Below are 17,293 nucleotides of genomic sequence, written 5' to 3'. Positions count from 1 at the left end.
TATTTTGTGTAAGACAAGTAGTAATACATAATGTTAAACATCAGCAAGATTACTGAACAAGACATCGACACAGAAAGAGCGGTAAGTTCGATGAAAAAATCAACTAAAAAAGAAATTTACAAAGCCATTTACAAATAATTGTGATTATAGCCGCCATTGGCCGAGGGTGCGGGATCAAGTCCTGGCCATGTGCACGGCAGCCACATTTCTATGGGGGAGAAATGCAAAGACGCCCGTGTACTATGCACGCCGAACTTCAGGTGGTCAAATAATTAAGAATTAAGAAGTCATCCACTAAGGCATGCCTCATAATCATTTCGTGGTTTTGGCATGCAGATCGAACCCCAATATTTAATTGTTTATTTGCCATTATGTCGTAAGTGCACAAAGTTTCCCAAAATATTAAAAAGGCGGGTGCACGCGCAAAAGTGAGGATCATGTGCACGGCCTCCACTAAATTGAGACAGGTATGCAGAATCAGCAACCCAGTCACTTATGAAACACATTGCTGCGACAATGAACATAGGACGCGGCGTGTACGCTGCAAGAAAGCATTGTTTACCAGATTCCACTTTCGTGTCGTAAACACTAGGTGGAGGAAATCGGATTGTGTCTGAACGACAGGGCTTAGAGAGCACTGTAATAACTTTAACAAAGGACATGATTTATTGTTAGCCGCACGCCAGAGCACGTGTCGTTGTTCACCTTTGTTTTACGATTGCTTTGTTGTGCGCAGGCATAAAAAAAATGAGATTGATAAGTGAACCCGGAAGAATAGATAATGTTGGCCATGTCTGAGTTAGTACTCCATCGATATCTTTATCGAGAAAACACTGTCATTTCTTACTATCGCATCATTTGCGCATGCTCGATTTTGTCTTCCGTATATAAACTGATTGATCTGGCTTCTAATAAATCATTCTTGAATGTAACGCTGTGTATGTCTACTTTGCTGCGCGTTGTTTTTCAATTTTTCCTCTGAGCCCTAAAAAAGCTCTAAGGAGGAACGCACATTCGGCGGATCTGTCCTTGATCGTTTTCTTTACGATACTTTACGATAGGTTTCACAAGGTAACCCGATAAAAGTAGTCTGAATTAGTGCAGTGGAAAGTGCCTTACGGGATTCAAGCAATATATTGTTCACACTGCAGCTTACGTTTATAAAAGAAAGTATTTCGGTGGTTTCCTGAAGAGGGAAGCTTTAACTCAAAAGCAAAACTCCAATTTAACCATTCAAATACATGTATAGCGCAGAAATCCTGTTATGGAAGAACCGCTGGACCAATTTGATAAAGATGTCTTGTTTTGAGAGAGAAATTCAAGTTGCAGTGAAGCAGTTGTTTAGATTTTGGGTCTATAATTATTCACGATAATTCCCGAAAACTGATACGCCAAAAAAAATTGAAGCACAATATTGACAAATCTGTAAGTATGGACCAAAACAAATATCGCAGTTCTGTACGCTGCTTACTTTATTGTATCGCAAACGGACGAACTTGGCATATTAATTTACATCTTATGTGAAGCTCGATTATAAGTCTCAAGCAAGCACTACGAAACATGTTATTTACGAGTCTTGTGAATTCTATTCGGGACACAGCTGACGTTATTGCTACCTGGTTACATTGTATTTTTGTAGGTTATGTCTATCAAAATGCAAAAATATGAATTTATGTATAACATGCGGACAAGGCAGTTTGGTGCCATGTTGTTGAACAGAACAGTATTTGTCATGCGTTACATTGAATAAGTTTGACGATCACATTTTGTTGCAACTACGCTGGAAATTGCGTTTACTTGCTTAGTGTAAACGACCACAAAATGTTTTGCTGGCTGCCACTGCTGTACACAAGCACATGTGGTTAAGTGGCGCAGGATTGATGAAATATAGAATAGTGAAATGTATAATAAAGTATGTATGTATGTATGTATGTATGTATGTATGTATGTATGTATGTATGTATGTGTGTGTGTGTGTGTGTGTGTATGTATGTATGTATGTATGTATGTATGTATGTATGTATGTATGTATGTGGAATATTCAGAGTGGTGTATAATATACCACTATCAATCGTGTCTGCTTTCGATGTTTGAGTATGCGCGGTATACAGAATTGCAATATTGTTTTTAATTCGCGAGTTAGAGTTCCTTAACCCGATAACTAACTTCTTTTCGCAATTTTCGGTGATTTCGCTAAACAATGAAGGCCAAAGAATGTGTTTCCTACAGTCACTATATATCTAAACTTTTTTCTGTTAAAGCGATATTCTACCGTGTTTAGGGGAACTTTGCTAGCGGAATATAAATCGAATAATTTGAAGTGCACACACAGCCAGTGTCTAGAAAGCGGGTAGAAATTTTTAAATTAGAAATTTTGTATTGTATAGTTTTGTATTTGAGTACTTGACGCGAAGGCGATGCCTTGCTCTTAAAAGTGAGAAACTTGGAGTGTTTCTGGTTTCTGCAGGAATGTCTATACTTCGAGTAAAACACTGAAATCATCACCCTAATTACGAATTCACCAAGTTATAACCCTAAGCATGTTGCACAAGTCATTAGCCTTTTTTCGCTTCTTCCTCACTACTCTCGCGTGTCTCCAAACTAGCCGAAAATGCGTAGTCAAACCACAGCTTTAGTGTGGTGGTGGTAAGGAGTTCCTACACTGGTACTGGGACGACGCTGGCATGCCTTAAACGGGCAACGCTTTTTTGACACCCTCCCGCCACTCCCAAACCACCACCGCGTTGCTCTTGTGCGCCGCCATGTCACGCACTACGCCCCTCGTCGGCACTAAGGCAGCGTCTCTCGTCTACACGCACTAAGTGTAATTAAGAAAGAAGTTGCTCTCTCACGATAATAAAAATTAGCAGAAGTGGGATAAAATACATTATTAGGCAATACAATTATGCATCTACCCGAAATTAATCTCTCCGTATGGGTTTTTGGTTAGCCGGTGGTGTACAGATTGGTTAACGCTGTTTCATCATCAGGCGAAGCCCCATGTCATTTATGCATCACTTTCCGGTCCAAATTAAAAACTTAAGTCGATGTTTATAGGATACAAGCATGTTCCTTCCCACAAATGTGATACACAATCTATTCATTCCTATCACCATCCAGATACATGTTCTGAGCGGTAGACAGTCCCTTTGCAAACCACAAGATTAATGAAAGCAGTGTGGTCCCACGTATCTGTAAAGTAAGCCTCGAGCTAAAGCTTCATCTTATAAGGTGCGTCATAGACATCGTTGAAAGTAGATTACATAAGTTTTTTTTTTTTCGGAAGACTGGACGGAGCAGCAACATTTCAGACATGAAAGGGCACTCAGCACTGCAGACCGACTGCTCGACCAGCCCCACTGACCGTATGACGACGCACAGGCTACTGACCACAGTACGGCTTATACAGTTGTAAATAAAATATATAAACAAAAATAGCTCCCGGGCGGACAAGCGCGGCACCTTATACTTATCAACATGATTTTGTAATAGGTGTTACACGTAGCTAAGCAGATCGAAGATACTATAGCAGCAGACCAATTGTAATAGATGCCTTTAGCAATAAAAGCCTGTGCTAAAATTCCTTATCTGACCCTCCACTGCTAATTTCTCTATGACTACTCCGTGAGTAACGATAGTTCATTGTAAAATTTCCGCAAAGAAATTCAGCACAATTTGACCGCGAGACAGATATGACGTGTTAATTGCTTTTGACTGAATGACTTTGCTTTGTTCCGTTACGTTCTACGAGAAATTTTCCAAATATGTATATGGTATAGCATATCGGTTTCACATGTTTTTGCTAATACGTGCAGACAGCACCGCTGTTCCTTCTTTTTTAAAAATTCCTATTACCTCACAGGCTCGAACAGGCTCGACTAGAGTATCGAGGGAATAGGAAGGTCACAAGATAACGTACAGAGGGGATTACAATCACTCGCAAGTATGTGACTTTTTAAAAAAGTGAGGACTAGCAGAATATAAGTAGCAAAAAATAAAGAATAAACAAAACGATCCACACAGTGTTCAATATTTGCAAATCTATATGCCAGGCCTTCAAACGCTGCAGAATCAGTACCCTCTGCAATGGCTAAATGGCGCGAGTAAGGTGGTGCGTTCGATCTCCGGTGGCAGCGGCGGCATTAAAATGGAAGTAGCATGTGTATTAACGCTCGCGTACCGATGCTTTCGATGCACGTTGAGCAACCGTATTCTGGGTACGGACACCTAGATACTTTTAAGAGTTAACTGCTTTAAAGAAACGTTTCTTTAGGAGGAAGCTTTAGCTCCAGCCCAACTCCGACGCGGCCAAATAAAGTACATGTAAAAGGCAAAAATGTTTTCTGAGGTAAGCCCTGAACAGATTTGCAATAAGTTTGTTGCATTTGAGAAAAAAGTCAAATTGTAATGACAGTTGAAAGCGAACTTTTCACTTAGGGCCTGAATATTGTTAAAACCATTTCCGAAAATTCAGAAGTTTGAAAACATAGAAGCACAAAGTTTACAAATTAATATAGCTGAATCATAAACAGATATTGCGGTTATTTAAACGGCATCCACTAGATCATTGAAAGCGGACAAATGTGGTATGTCAGTTCATATTTTAAGTGACTTTGTTACCTTGTGCGCAAGGATTCTGCAAAAGCTGTATTTTAAGTCAATATATTTCTTCATAGTCATGTGTAACATTTCAATTTTGTCCGCTTTAGATGTGCTATTAGGTGTAATTCACATAATTGTGATATTGTTTTTCATTGCTGAGATGCAGAGTTGCAAACTTGATAGTTTAGTTTTTAAGAATTTACGATTTTGCCAATTTTAGATAAACAATTGACGACCGAAATAAAAAATTCAAAATCAATGTCACTAACGTTTAAGCTTTTCTTTTAAATGCGACAAACCTCGCCAAATTTGGTGCAGTGGTTGCCGAAAAAAACGAATTCCCCTGCACATATATTTTGATGGGAGCACCCAAGCTAAAGCTCCTTCTTAAGTCGTAACTGGCTTGCTGGCGAGAAACACGGATACCTGCAGCACTTTACATTTGTTACTATTAGCCACGAGCGACACTAGTTATACAGGTACGTCAGGTACGTCTGGGCTCAATACAATCTCGTACATTTAAACAGGAAAATGTTGTTCCACAAGGCTGTGTTCTCGGCACAACACTGTTTATACTAAAAATGAACTCAGTCAATAAGATCATACCGTCGTCTTTTATGCACCATTTATACGTAGACGATCTCCAAGTGGCTTGTCACGCCTCAAATTTGCCAACCTGTAAAAGACAGCTTCAACTCACAATAAATAAACTTACACAATGGGCTAACAAAAATGGCTTCCGTTTCTCCACAAAGAAAACAGTCACTGTTTTGTTCTCTCAGAAACGAGGACTACACAGCAATCCAGCGCTAAAATTGAATGACGTCATACTTGCGGTGAAACAAGACCGTAAGTTTTTAGGAGTAACCTTGGACACCAAACTAAACTTCCTTGCCCACATTAAAACACTAAAGATTAAAGCAAATAAAGCTCTAAATATCCTTAAAGTTTTATCTCATAAGCACTGGGGTTCCGACCGAACCTGTCTTTTACGTATTGACCGGTCTCTTGTGCGTAGCCTTTTACACTACGGCTCCGTGGTTTACGGCTCAGCCAGACAGTCCTACATCCAACGACTTGATCCTGTACATAACCTTGTGCTGCGACTGGCAAGTGGTGCCTACAGAACTTCACCTATTCAAAGTTTATACGTCGAGTGTAATGAACCCTCCTTACAGCAGCGCAGAGCATTACTCACCTTTTCCTACGCACTCAGAATTCAGTCATCACCACAGCACATATGCTACAACATCCTCACACAATGCAACTCACGCTTACACTATACAAATAAACCGAACATGATTAGACCACTTGTCCTGCGGTATTAACAATACTGTCGGGATTATGACATTCCCCACGATGTCCTCCAGGTTGCCAAGAAACCGCAACGCTTGGCCCCGTGGTACGATTTCACACAGTTGTGCGACTGGACATTAACACATTTAAAGAAAAGAGACACTCCACACGAACACATCATACAAGAATTCCGTGCTCTTCAGGACAAATTTCAAAATCACATGGAATTCTACACTGATGGCTCCAAAACAAAAGAACACGTGGGTGTAGGGGTCGTAGCAGAAAATTGCCTCTGTTTTCGCTACTGAAGTTTATGCTGTATGGGTTGTAGTTAAAAAGATTATTACTGGCAAGTACAAAAACACAGTCATATACACTGATTCGTTAACTACACTGAAGGCTCTAAATGTGAAATCTGAGTATGAACCCCTGTTAGGAGATATACTAAACATGGTTGCGCTTAACAAATACGGAAGATCAATCCGCTTCTGCTGGGTAGCAAGTCATGTTGGGATACCGGGTAACGAAGCAGCAGATAGATGTGCATGGATGGCAGCGCACAAAGACATAATAAACACAACACTTCCATATCAAGATAGTATCCGTGCCATTAAGAAGGCCGTGACGTCAATGTGGCAACACGACTGGGACCATTGTACAGAAAACAAGTTACATCTCACTAAACCCTACTTGGTGAGTGGAAGTCGTGCATCCACTAGGAGCGCTTCTTTGAAGTAGTTCTATGCCGACTAAGCATTAGGCACACACAACTCATACACAATTATCTACTTAGAAAAGAAGACGTGCCGACATGTGAAAAATGCCAAGAACAGCTAACAGTCATGCATACATTACTCACATGCACACACATTGAAGTACAAAGACGAAACCTTTTGCACAACCTATATCAAATGCACATAGCTTTACATCCTGCTTTAATTTTAGGAGATGATTCGATAGTCCCATTACCTGACCTGCGTAAATTCTTAGACGACACTGGCTTCTTACATAACATATAGATTAACACAGACTTTCTCCTGTTAAATAGTATTATAAAACACCTCGTGTTTGGCGCAGCATAGCCTTAGCCGCTTTTGCGCCACTAAACCACATTTAACTAACTAACTACTTATACAGTGTGTTAAGGTCAAGTTGGAACTTGTTAACGTTGTTTTCATTGTTTTTTTTCGCGGAAAATCGCACAATCACCAGCGAAGAAGTGTACGTTAGAGAATAATGTAGCATGATTTGGTCATTAATTGAGAAAAACATTCGCCTACGATTACGATACTCCCTAATGCCATATCTGAGCGCAGCTCTATACGTGTGTTCGCGATATGTTGGCTGGCCTGGACAATCTGCCTCGTCCGGCACGATAAAAACGACGCGAAGTCTGGCGCGACTGCCTCGCTAATCGGGAAATCGTGATAGGCACAGAGTGGGTGACGCGTGGGCGTCATTCACAGCAGTCGCCGCAGACAGACCTGCGCTCGCGCGGCGCTTTCTTTCCATATGTTTGACGCCCGTTACTCTGGCGCCATCTCGTAGCCATCGTCGCCACGGAGCCCATTTTCCGCAGCGTTACGCTTCTCACAGTTTCGTCGTACCTTCTTCCCCCGCTTTCCTGCTCGCGTTCTTTTCGCTATCGCCGTCTTTCGTCACCTGGGCCGGTATTTTGTAGCGATGCCTTTTCCTATTCTATGCTTTTTCAGGCTTTTCGCGCTTGGCCAGTGGTCAGAGCGACGGTCTGCCCACATTATCAACGGAATCAGGCGGCCGTGTGTGGTGGATGATAAGAATAGCATAGAATAAGGCATAAGGCATCGCTACAAAATAGCGGCCCTGGTCGCACTCCGCGATCGCTTTCAACATTCGTTGTGCTCGTTCGCTCGGTTACGAGGCCCGACAAGGGTGGTCGAGGCGCGCCGACGCTAAACGCAGGAACGCGCGGCTAAGAGCTGCGCTCTAAAAGAAGAAGGCCCGGAACTGATCCTTGGGCTACCCCAATATGCAAATCACTGAAAGGAGGGCTGAAACCATTGGTTGTAGCAAACTGAGTGCGATTTGTTCCAAAGAGCTTAATCCACGTGTGCAGATTATGATCCAGATCGAGTTTACCTAATTTGTACAAGAAAAGTCGATGGCAAACCTTGTCCAACGCTATAGAAAATCTAAGAAAATGCAGTGTCCAAAAAAAGACCAATCTAAAATTTGATGTAGTACGCAACTGGCAGAAACCAGTTGTGTTTCACATTAAAATGTTTTGCGAGAGCCAAGCTGTGCTGGTGGTTAATAATTAACTATACGCGAGAAAATTATGAGCAGCTTACAGCACGTACTAGTCAACAAAACGGGACGGTAATTATTTGGTGAAATTTAGTTACCTGTCTTATGTGGCGGAGCCACCTTCCAGATCGTACATTCCTTAGGTAGTGTTAGAAATTATGGGGTGTTACGTGCCAAAACCACTTTGATTATGAGGAACGTCGCAGTGGACGACTCCGGAAACTTTGACTACTTGGGGTTCTTTAACGTGCAGCTAAATCTAAGTACACGGGTGTTTTCGCATTTCGCCCCCATCGAAATGCGGCCGCTGTGACCGGGATTCGATCCCGCGACCTCGTGCTTAGCAGTCCAACACCATAGCCGCTTAGCAGCCACGGCGGATTAGGTAGTGTTGATTTATCTAGAAACTGGTGCAAAATCATTGTAACAAGCGAACTAAAAGCATTCGTACTCTCTAAGAATGTTGTGTCAATTGAGTCATAGCCGGAAGATGAATTGGATGGATGGATGGAGTTACTTTATAGAAAGGTCCTGCGAGCTACGGGGCGCAAGGTCCCATAGAGCGGGCAACTCCCACGTTGGGACCGGGAGTTGTAACTCCCTGGCCGCATCGTGGGCTCGCTGGACGGCCCAGAGCTGCTCCGCCAGGTCCGTGCTGCGTAATGCGTCTTGTAGCCAGGCGGAGTCTTGATCCTTGTTTGCGTGGGTACGACCATGAATTAATGTCGTGAGAATTGATTAGCTTTACAGGACACCAGATGTTTCAACAGTAAATGGAGGCATTTCATTATAGTGATATTCACGTGTGGCGGGCAGAACTCTTTAACGCTTGTTGGAAATGTTTCTATCAAAGGATTTGTTTAAGACAGCAGCGCACCAATCGTACGGAAGACAAGAAGCCGAAGCGTTGTCTGAAGCGATCTCGTCACTCGATAGTGAGTTGATAACTCCCAAACTTTTCTTTAACGTTATTGGTTGGCATCGATGGAAGGGTGCTAGACAAAATTTTATGCTTATCAACTTTTAGTGCAGTGACCTAAGCATCAAATGCTAATTTATATGTAGTTCATCTTGATTCCGTCGGCCAGTTTTCAGCAAAGCGAAAAAAAAAAACGTTTCTTTCGGTTGGCGAGCCACCTGATATAGAAACCATACGAAGCCGCTTGTGGATTTAGAACACTCTTTCGTTTAGTTTAGCAACGAACAAGTCCCAGTTAGTTGGGACTTTACGGTTGTTAAAATCATGGAAGAAGTCGTCTGAAATGAGGTTAGGTCCCTGTTAGTTGCGTCTAAATCACACCTTTTATAATTGTGAATAATTTTCCGTTATTTCTTGCTTTGGGACTTGAGAGTTGAAAGCGGCATGAAGGATACAATGATCGCTTATGCCAGGTAAGTGTGCGATTGAAGATATGCGATTGAAGAAATGAAAGAATGCGCTCTGCAGGAGTCTTATTCATTGCTTTATTTGTTCGGTCACGGTAGATTGTAACAGGAAGAGGAGTGAAAAGCCGTTTAAAGACCGCTTAATCTTGGAACAAGGGCGATTCTGCATCAGGCTTCACATGCGTATAGCTGGATTCAGCGGTTGTAAAAACGGCCGATGAGCGTGGATATATTTGTGAATCAAGCACAAAAGAGGCACAGTTCCGTGAATTTCCAGGGGCTGTATAAGAAAATATTGGTTATAATCACAATTGCAAATACCTGATACAAGACGAGCTACTTTGTTTTGAAAGTATTTGGTCACTGAGTAGATATGTGCCTTAAGGACACCACGTCATTAATGCAAATCCTATCTGTGGACGAACGTAATTCAGATATCAGTTTAGGAATATTAACAATTTTCCTACGTCACCACGTAAGTACCTAAATAATGTTGATAATGTGTCATAAAACGGCGATATGAACTGGTGCTGAGAAGTCGACTACGAAGTGAAAATCAAGGTATTTCTAGCAAAAGGATAGACAGTTGGGCGAGTTGGTACGGTAACATTATTTTGGCTTCTAGAGCGAAGTGAAACACGGACACAGAAAGGAGCAGACAGGACAGTCCTGTCTGTTCCTTTCTGTGTCCGTGTTTCACTTCGCGCTAGAAGCCAAAATCATGTATTTCTAGCAGTTATTATTCTTGTTCACTGGTACGTTGCCAATGCACTTAGGGAAATTTCAATTCGCACGCCTGCGATAAACCGGTAAAACTTTGTATTTTGGTAAGTTGAGCGTTTTTTTCGATATGTGACACGATTTTTGGAAAAAAAGCTGAGGGAATATTGAAGGGCTATGTGGTGATCACTAGTTTTCATTGCACAATAAATGACGCAATTGTTAGCAAAAAGGCACACACGGTACAAAATATTAGTGGATAAATCGCTGACACAAATTTAAAGAAGAGCAAGAAAACGAGGACGCTGCCCGAGACACGCCAGATGTGATGTCACCAACGGGCGAGTTAAAGCGGTTCACAGCGGTGAATTGCCCGCAAAATGATAAAAAATCAATTTATCAGTGTACTGTGGTAACGTCTTGTATATACCACCTTATCTTGCCGCTGGTATTGTCCTTTGCCTGTATTGACGTCGCAGTATTAATGGCCGGTCTTCCGACGACTTTTGCGAGCCTTCTTCATAGCTTCTTTGCAATTTCCGGGAAAAGCCCCCGGCGTCCCTGTACCGTTTCCTCTCGGCAAAGCTCAGCCTTGTCTTTATCGGCAATCGATGGCGCACGCCGTTCTCGCCTATTGCACTGCGTTGTAAGGGCGGTCACTGCTTCTCTGTTGTTCGATTAATTTGCGAGTCCCCACGTTCCTCGGCACACTGCTTGAGTTGAGCTGGTTTTTGTTCCTTTTGTTTATTGTTCGAGAAAGAGTTACGGTATAAATATAAAAATGTGTTGGACCCCATGGCAATCGTAACAGTGTCGGGTTCGTCGGACCAACCTGTGCTTTGCTCTTTGGAATTACAACTATACCATACACACCAATTGACTATGAACAGGCAAGAAAAAATACAAAATATACGAAAGACTACAGTATGCTATTTACATAATCAATACCAGCTTCTATAGCACTGCTCAATTACCATTAGTTTTAGCATTATTCGGAGTTCCACGTTAACGCTCAAATAAATTCGGTTACATTAGCAAATTTGCACGCGAAAGTTCGAATCGGCTAACGCAAGACAGGGGAAGTTGTGCGTACATCGCTGGAAAAGGCCTTCATCCTGTAGTAGACATGAACTTAGGATGATGATCATGACTACGACATTTGGTTACTCTTTGCGCATGAGCATTTGTACAAACAGAGAAGGTAACGTGCTTATTAGCGTAGGTTCTTGTATTACGAGTAAGTAACGTAAGTACGCTGGATTGGCTGGCGACAACCGAACCTGTCAGTCCGAGGAGCCGCCAGTACGAGCAACAATGCTGCACAAGTTGTACAAACAAGAAAGTTTCAGTGGCAGCCTGACTAAAAGGACTTTGCCAATAGAGATACAGATACTGTGAACGGTTAGGGCGTACCACAGAACTAGAACCATGACAAAAACGACAGCGCCTCTATGCTTGTGCGATTCAACGGAAGACCAACGAAAACAATGTGCGAGCGAACTGTCCCGCTCTGTAGGAAGTAGATCTGGTTTATTCACCGTTTAGTAGAAAAAAAGCAAAAGTCGAGGCATTTTGTCAAAAGTCGGTACTGTGCCATGAAATTTGGAACGGTTGGCAACCATAATTAGTATTAATATCTGAGACGCGCCACTGCGGCCATGAGTAAATTCGTAGATCCAGGTGCCATGGAGCCCAGGCAGAAAAGATTAATTGGTTTCTTTTTCTCCGTGGAAGCACGTGAGCTTGCGAGCTCACCGCTACTCTTCTCTCTGCTTCGCATAATTTGAGTGAGGCAGGAAGGGAGCGTTATCTGCTCTCGCTCGTGACAAAATCATTTTTTAATTAAAGGCAAATAGCTTGCCTCGTTGGCCGTTTAATTGGCGGTGGTCGCACTTGTGCCTCCGTTGCATAGGTGCCGATGCAAATAACCGCGTTCTTTCGCGCAGTCCATTAGCCATGAGTGTTCTTCGCCGAATGCCAACTGCTGCAACTCGTTGAGACACGCATCATGTCACGCAATAGCTGTGGCGCGTCTTACGTCATGTGGTGTAATGCTCGGGAAGGTCGGCCCCCGCTGTTCTATCCTGAAGCAGTTGAGGAAGAGGAGGATGGCTGTCGCATTCCACACTGGCGATAGCGCCACTGCAGGCTACGCACATATGACGAATTGGCCTATACGCGTAGTCACTAACACTACCGTTATAGATGAGCTGGTTAATGGCTTTGTTGTCTGCGTATACACGCAATGACAGAAGCAATCTTAATGTTTCACTGTTAGAAGTTCACGCCTTCAAGCGCACCACTCTTTTAATAAAGCAGATAGTGTTCTAGAAGCGTAAGCTTATTAGCTTACTTTGACTACAATGGTCGACGGTTTCTGCAAAACGTTTTGTACTACACTAGCTAAGTTGCTATTGACTCAATGTAAGTCATGCATCGTGGTAGTTTAGTGGCTTTCAAGTTGCGTTGCTAAGCCCGAGGGCGCGGGATCCAGTCCAGGCCGTGGCGTCCGCATTTCGATGGGCGGCGAAATGAAAAAAAAAAAGACGGACCTGTACAGTGCATTCGGCACAGGGTAAAAAACCAGGTAGTCAAAATTATTCCGGATTCTCGCACTACAGCGTGCTTCATAATCATATTGTGGTTTTGGCATGTAAAGCTCCTAAATTTGTTGTAAAGTCCATACAGTGGAAATTGCAGCTTTATTCTGCCCATCTTGCCAGCAAGCTGCATTGCTGCACATGCTCAAATAGTTGCTGCACTTATTTTTGCAATATCCCAGCCATGAAGTTCTCGCCAAGATGCTCCTGCTTTTTCCTTCCCTTCTTAATAGGTACACACAGCCACGCCTGTGTAAAGAAGAGCAGAGACACGTGGAATTTTCAACAGAAAGCTCTCTTACGAATTTATGCCTGCGCGGTTTTCCTTCCGTCGTTCGTAAGACATCTTGCGGGGCGACTTTGCCGACAGCAATGCCTATTCCCCGACTCCACAAGGAATGGCCTTTCTTGCATCCTGCTTTAGCCAGTTCGGGCAAATATATGTGCCCTTCTTCGCATTTTTTAAGCGAAGTTCTCATTGCTTCACCACTTCTCTTTGTAGGTGCTGGATGCAAGCTGTGTTGTCTAGTGGACCCAACACCACTACCCGCTAACAGCTACCATTGAAGGAAGGAAATAATAAAGAGAGAGTAATGAACAACACGATCGAAGCCAGGCGTATCGGTTCAACACGTGATCTTCAATTCAGAGCGCACGGTAGGGTTTTGTACTGCCACTTTGCAGGCAGAGCTACGGCAGGGCGGCCAAACTATTCGACCAACAGCGCATCGAATAAAAACAACCTGGAATCGAACTTATATTGCTAATACGCCGTATTAACGGTTAAATAGGCCGAGTCTTAGAGGTCACGTATTGGGCTGATACTGTGAAAGTAAAATCGCAGTGAATACCTTATCGAAGAGTTGCCTTACGAAGGCTGGCTGCGTGAGTAAATGTTCTCGATTGGTTGATTTCTGATCGTCCATGTCACCACGGGACTGCCTAACAGCCCACTACGGCTACTGCCTACAAGTCGCACCTCTACGTGACGCTTGGGCTCAATAGGTGTCGCCACAATGCTGCCGCGGCCTTCTGTTTCTAGCAACGTGGTGCAACCAGCGGCAAGAACTGAAGAAGTTGGCAACAAAAGCAGCCGAGTGCAGATATCACTGCAGCGCGTCAAACCCTCTTAGCAACAAAATAGGACGAAAGCATGTCTAGTGCGGAAAAGACAAATGTCCGAATGGAACATACTGTGGAACAACAATTTCATCTTTACGCTGCGTAGCGTGGTGTACAACGTGAGCCTAACGCTAGGCCGTAAACACGAAGCGATATCAAGACGCGTGGGGGACACGAGCAGTGGGGGCAGCCGATTGATGCCTCCGGGCGGGCAGCGAGTGAGTGTCGTTTCTTGGCCTGTGCGCGACTCGTTCTGTACAGGCTGTTAACGCCAACAGCCGCGATAACACGATGCGGTTGGTCTTCACCCCGGAAGCTTTCACCATCCACCTAGAAAAATCGCTGGTTATCGATCTATGTGGAAGACGTCTCCGGTGTGCGTTTCGGCCGCTGTGAATCTAGCCAGCCGTGGCTGCCCACGTTGTGAACTGGTGGTGCGTCTGGTCACGTATTAACCAGAAGGATCAGCACGTTGGATATCTCACGTTACGTTCCTCGAGGCGCGCTTACTTCACGCTACTGTGCCAAGTAAAGAATATCTCCAAAAAGCAAGAATAGACTAGAGAAAACACGACGTCCATGCAACCGTGTGAAATCTCAGTTGAATGTGCACCGGGGAGTCAGAATAGCGACATTTTTTGACGTTGCCTAACGTGAAGCAACTGTGTCTGATGAGCTATTCTAGTGTTAGCATGCAGTGCAAAAGACCAACACGTGAGTTACGTAATCAGTTTATTGTGCATTTCTGTCGCGTTGAAAAAGAGGCAGCATGTATTTTGAAATTTTGTGACATATTGTTCGATTACCGTCATCGCGTCATATTTCCATAAATGTCCCGTTGCATTCATTAGCGTTACATCTGCATCACATTAGCGTAAACATCAAAGAAAGCTTCCCTTAATGCGAATTCCCGCACAAGCGAGGCGAACGGCAAAATTTTCCTTTTTTGATCTCATCCACCGTAGATGTTATCAAGGCAGCAGAAACCTCGTTAACCATCCTGCTTTTTTTTTCTTTATTAAACTATTAGTGTAGTTATGTGTGGCCCTTCCTTCGTAAATTTAGGAGAGTACCGTCCGTCTTTTAGTATGGTGTGTCATTGGGCGATTTTCGCTATCTTTGATTATGATGCATAGTGTTCTTTTTCGGCGCAAGGACCACGAATGGCTAAAGAGCGCCACGGTATCTTTTAATGCGAAGCATTTTTTGCAAACTTCAGCGTCTGTCTGTCTGTCCGTCCGTCCGTCCGTCCGTCCGTCCCTCCATCCGTCCTACGCCGGCGCGAGCTGCTGAGCATATGCTCATGTTCGCGTTACAGCCGCGTTCGCGGCAACGTCCTCATGTACACAGCCAGCTGGCGCGCCTAAGATCAGTGCCCTGAAGTTTGGCCACCTCTCCACCGCGAAGGTAAAGGTGACTGAGCGACCGTGGTCTCCCTTCCATCGGTGAAACCGGCCTCGCACTACCCCTTTGCAAGACAAACCGATGTGACGACCAAGAAAGAAGGGTGAGAGGGACCTACGCAAGGGGAAGCTCTGCCGGTCAAAAGCAACTAAACGACCGAAGGTCACATATCACCCCATAGCTTTTCCTGCAGTCAAAGTTGTAATTATGTAAATACACTTCGTGTATTATACAAAGTAACCTCACCGTCGTCAGAAGCCTCAGCAAACGGTGCTGAACATCGACAGCAGACTTGGAGAAGACGGTTTCGGGTAAGCCAATGGAAAGGTAAAAAAATCGCGGCAGAACCCACTTCACGATGACTGTTGACGGTAATGCGTTAGCTTTGAATCGATATAGCGACACAACACGTTGCCACCGTCGAAATGAGCTATGTATGAGGCGTGCACTGTAGCAGGACTCCTATTTCGCGCTTCCCTAAAACCATTCAATACCATCTAGCGCCTCCACTGCGTATCCTGCGCGTGGCCTTCGAAATGCAAGGTGCCTGAGAAACTCGTCATGTGGCAACCGGAATCCTCGGTCGCGCTTTTTTCTGGACATGCTGCGCCACCTAAGTGCTCGCGTTGCCTCCGAGACGAGAAGCGTGGTATGCCGGTGCCTGCGAGCAGTGAAAATTGTTCTCTCGCTTCCTGCACGCCCAGTGGCACATAGTAACAGAAGTGGGCGAGATATTCAGTGAAAAGCAGCCCATACCATAATGCACTCATGGCGCTTCCAGCTAAAAGTTGTCGCGACAGGCGTTCGCTGAGAAGGTGCAAATACCCATTGCTTTTGTGCCGTAGGCTACTAAAGCGCCAGGTTGCTGTCCTTCAGGATCTTGTGACGTTGGTTCGATTCCGCTCAGCATCGGATAAATTTAAGGGAGCTCATTCATCATTGTAGGGTGGCACATTCGCAGTGACGCATACCTCTTCACCAAAGTTGGCATCAAAGAGGTTCATATGAGACTAGCACAGGCCGAGTGACACATAACCAGTGATATAAGTCGGCGTCAGAGTTTCTTCGGGCAGGGGTACCTACCGAGTCCAGCGTCTACATTGATCCATGAGTAGAAGAGGTTCTTTGAAGAACGGCACTTATAGGCACATTGCCCCAGACTCAGTAACCTAGTTGATCCAATGGCCGATTTCTAACCCTGTTTGATTTGATTTGATTTATTTATTTTGACACACACAATATACAAAAGGAAATTTCACATGAAATGTGCTTGGAAAAGTGGGAAAAAAGCTACATATATAGCTTGACTGGCCCCACCTCCCAGTACCCATCAGCGGAAACTTTATCAGAACTAAATAATACGAGTACACGCAGAGTGTTCAAGTTCCAATAATTAATTGTTAAGGGATAGCGGACATTTTAGGAGAAGTAAATAAAACATGATAACGAAAGCTAACAGCAGCAATGTTTCTTAATTCATACATGTAAGATGGGAACTACATTATGTAACCAAATGAACTAAAACACCAAATTATAACAAGCATCTACCTCAACACAGCGGCCCGATGTGCTAGCCATCCCACCACTGACTACTCAGAGACCCAGGTTGGCGGGATGACGGTTTGATACAAACTTGCATAGATAGATACATAGATAGCCCCCGGATAGCGCGTGAACTACCCTGAAAATGCTAACGCATTAAAAATCGTCGGTAGGTGATTTCTTGGCATTACCGTCCTAAGTGGTCATCGTTATCGTAACACACAAGAACAGGTGCAATTCGTTGGCCGACATGTGGCGGATCCTGTTAAGGCGAGCAAACAAACACTGCGCTCCCGAGTTTGCCAGCACGTGCATCCACGTGTCTGCTGCTTGGC

The 17,293-nt window shown here is 43.9% G+C and overlaps 2 protein-coding genes across 7 annotated transcripts in view; one reads left to right on the top strand and one right to left on the bottom strand.

The window, feature by feature from the left end:
- The window catches only part of LOC139055901 (uncharacterized), a 127,212-nt gene that overhangs the window by 2,602 nt on the left and 107,317 nt on the right, over positions 1–17,293 (top strand). The window contains exon 2 of one of the 6 annotated variants that reach the window (XR_011511993.1): positions 13,393–13,463. The exons of the other annotated variants lie outside the window; for them this stretch is intronic. The gene's annotated coding sequence lies outside the window, so the exon portion shown is untranslated. Of the gene's footprint in view, positions 1–13,392; positions 13,464–17,293 lie in introns of those variants that run through there. 6 annotated transcript variants of the gene reach the window in all.
- The window catches only part of LOC139055900 (gonadotropin-releasing hormone receptor-like), a 563,383-nt gene that overhangs the window by 505,483 nt on the left and 40,607 nt on the right, over positions 1–17,293 (bottom strand). The window lies entirely within an intron of this gene.

Source organism: Dermacentor albipictus, chromosome 2 (assembly GCF_038994185.2).
Source record: "Dermacentor albipictus isolate Rhodes 1998 colony chromosome 2, USDA_Dalb.pri_finalv2, whole genome shotgun sequence".
Classification (NCBI taxonomy): domain Eukaryota; kingdom Metazoa; phylum Arthropoda; class Arachnida; order Ixodida; family Ixodidae; genus Dermacentor; species Dermacentor albipictus.
The sequence above is the reverse complement of the archived record's forward strand: the minus strand, read 5'-3'. Positions and strand labels throughout refer to the sequence as shown.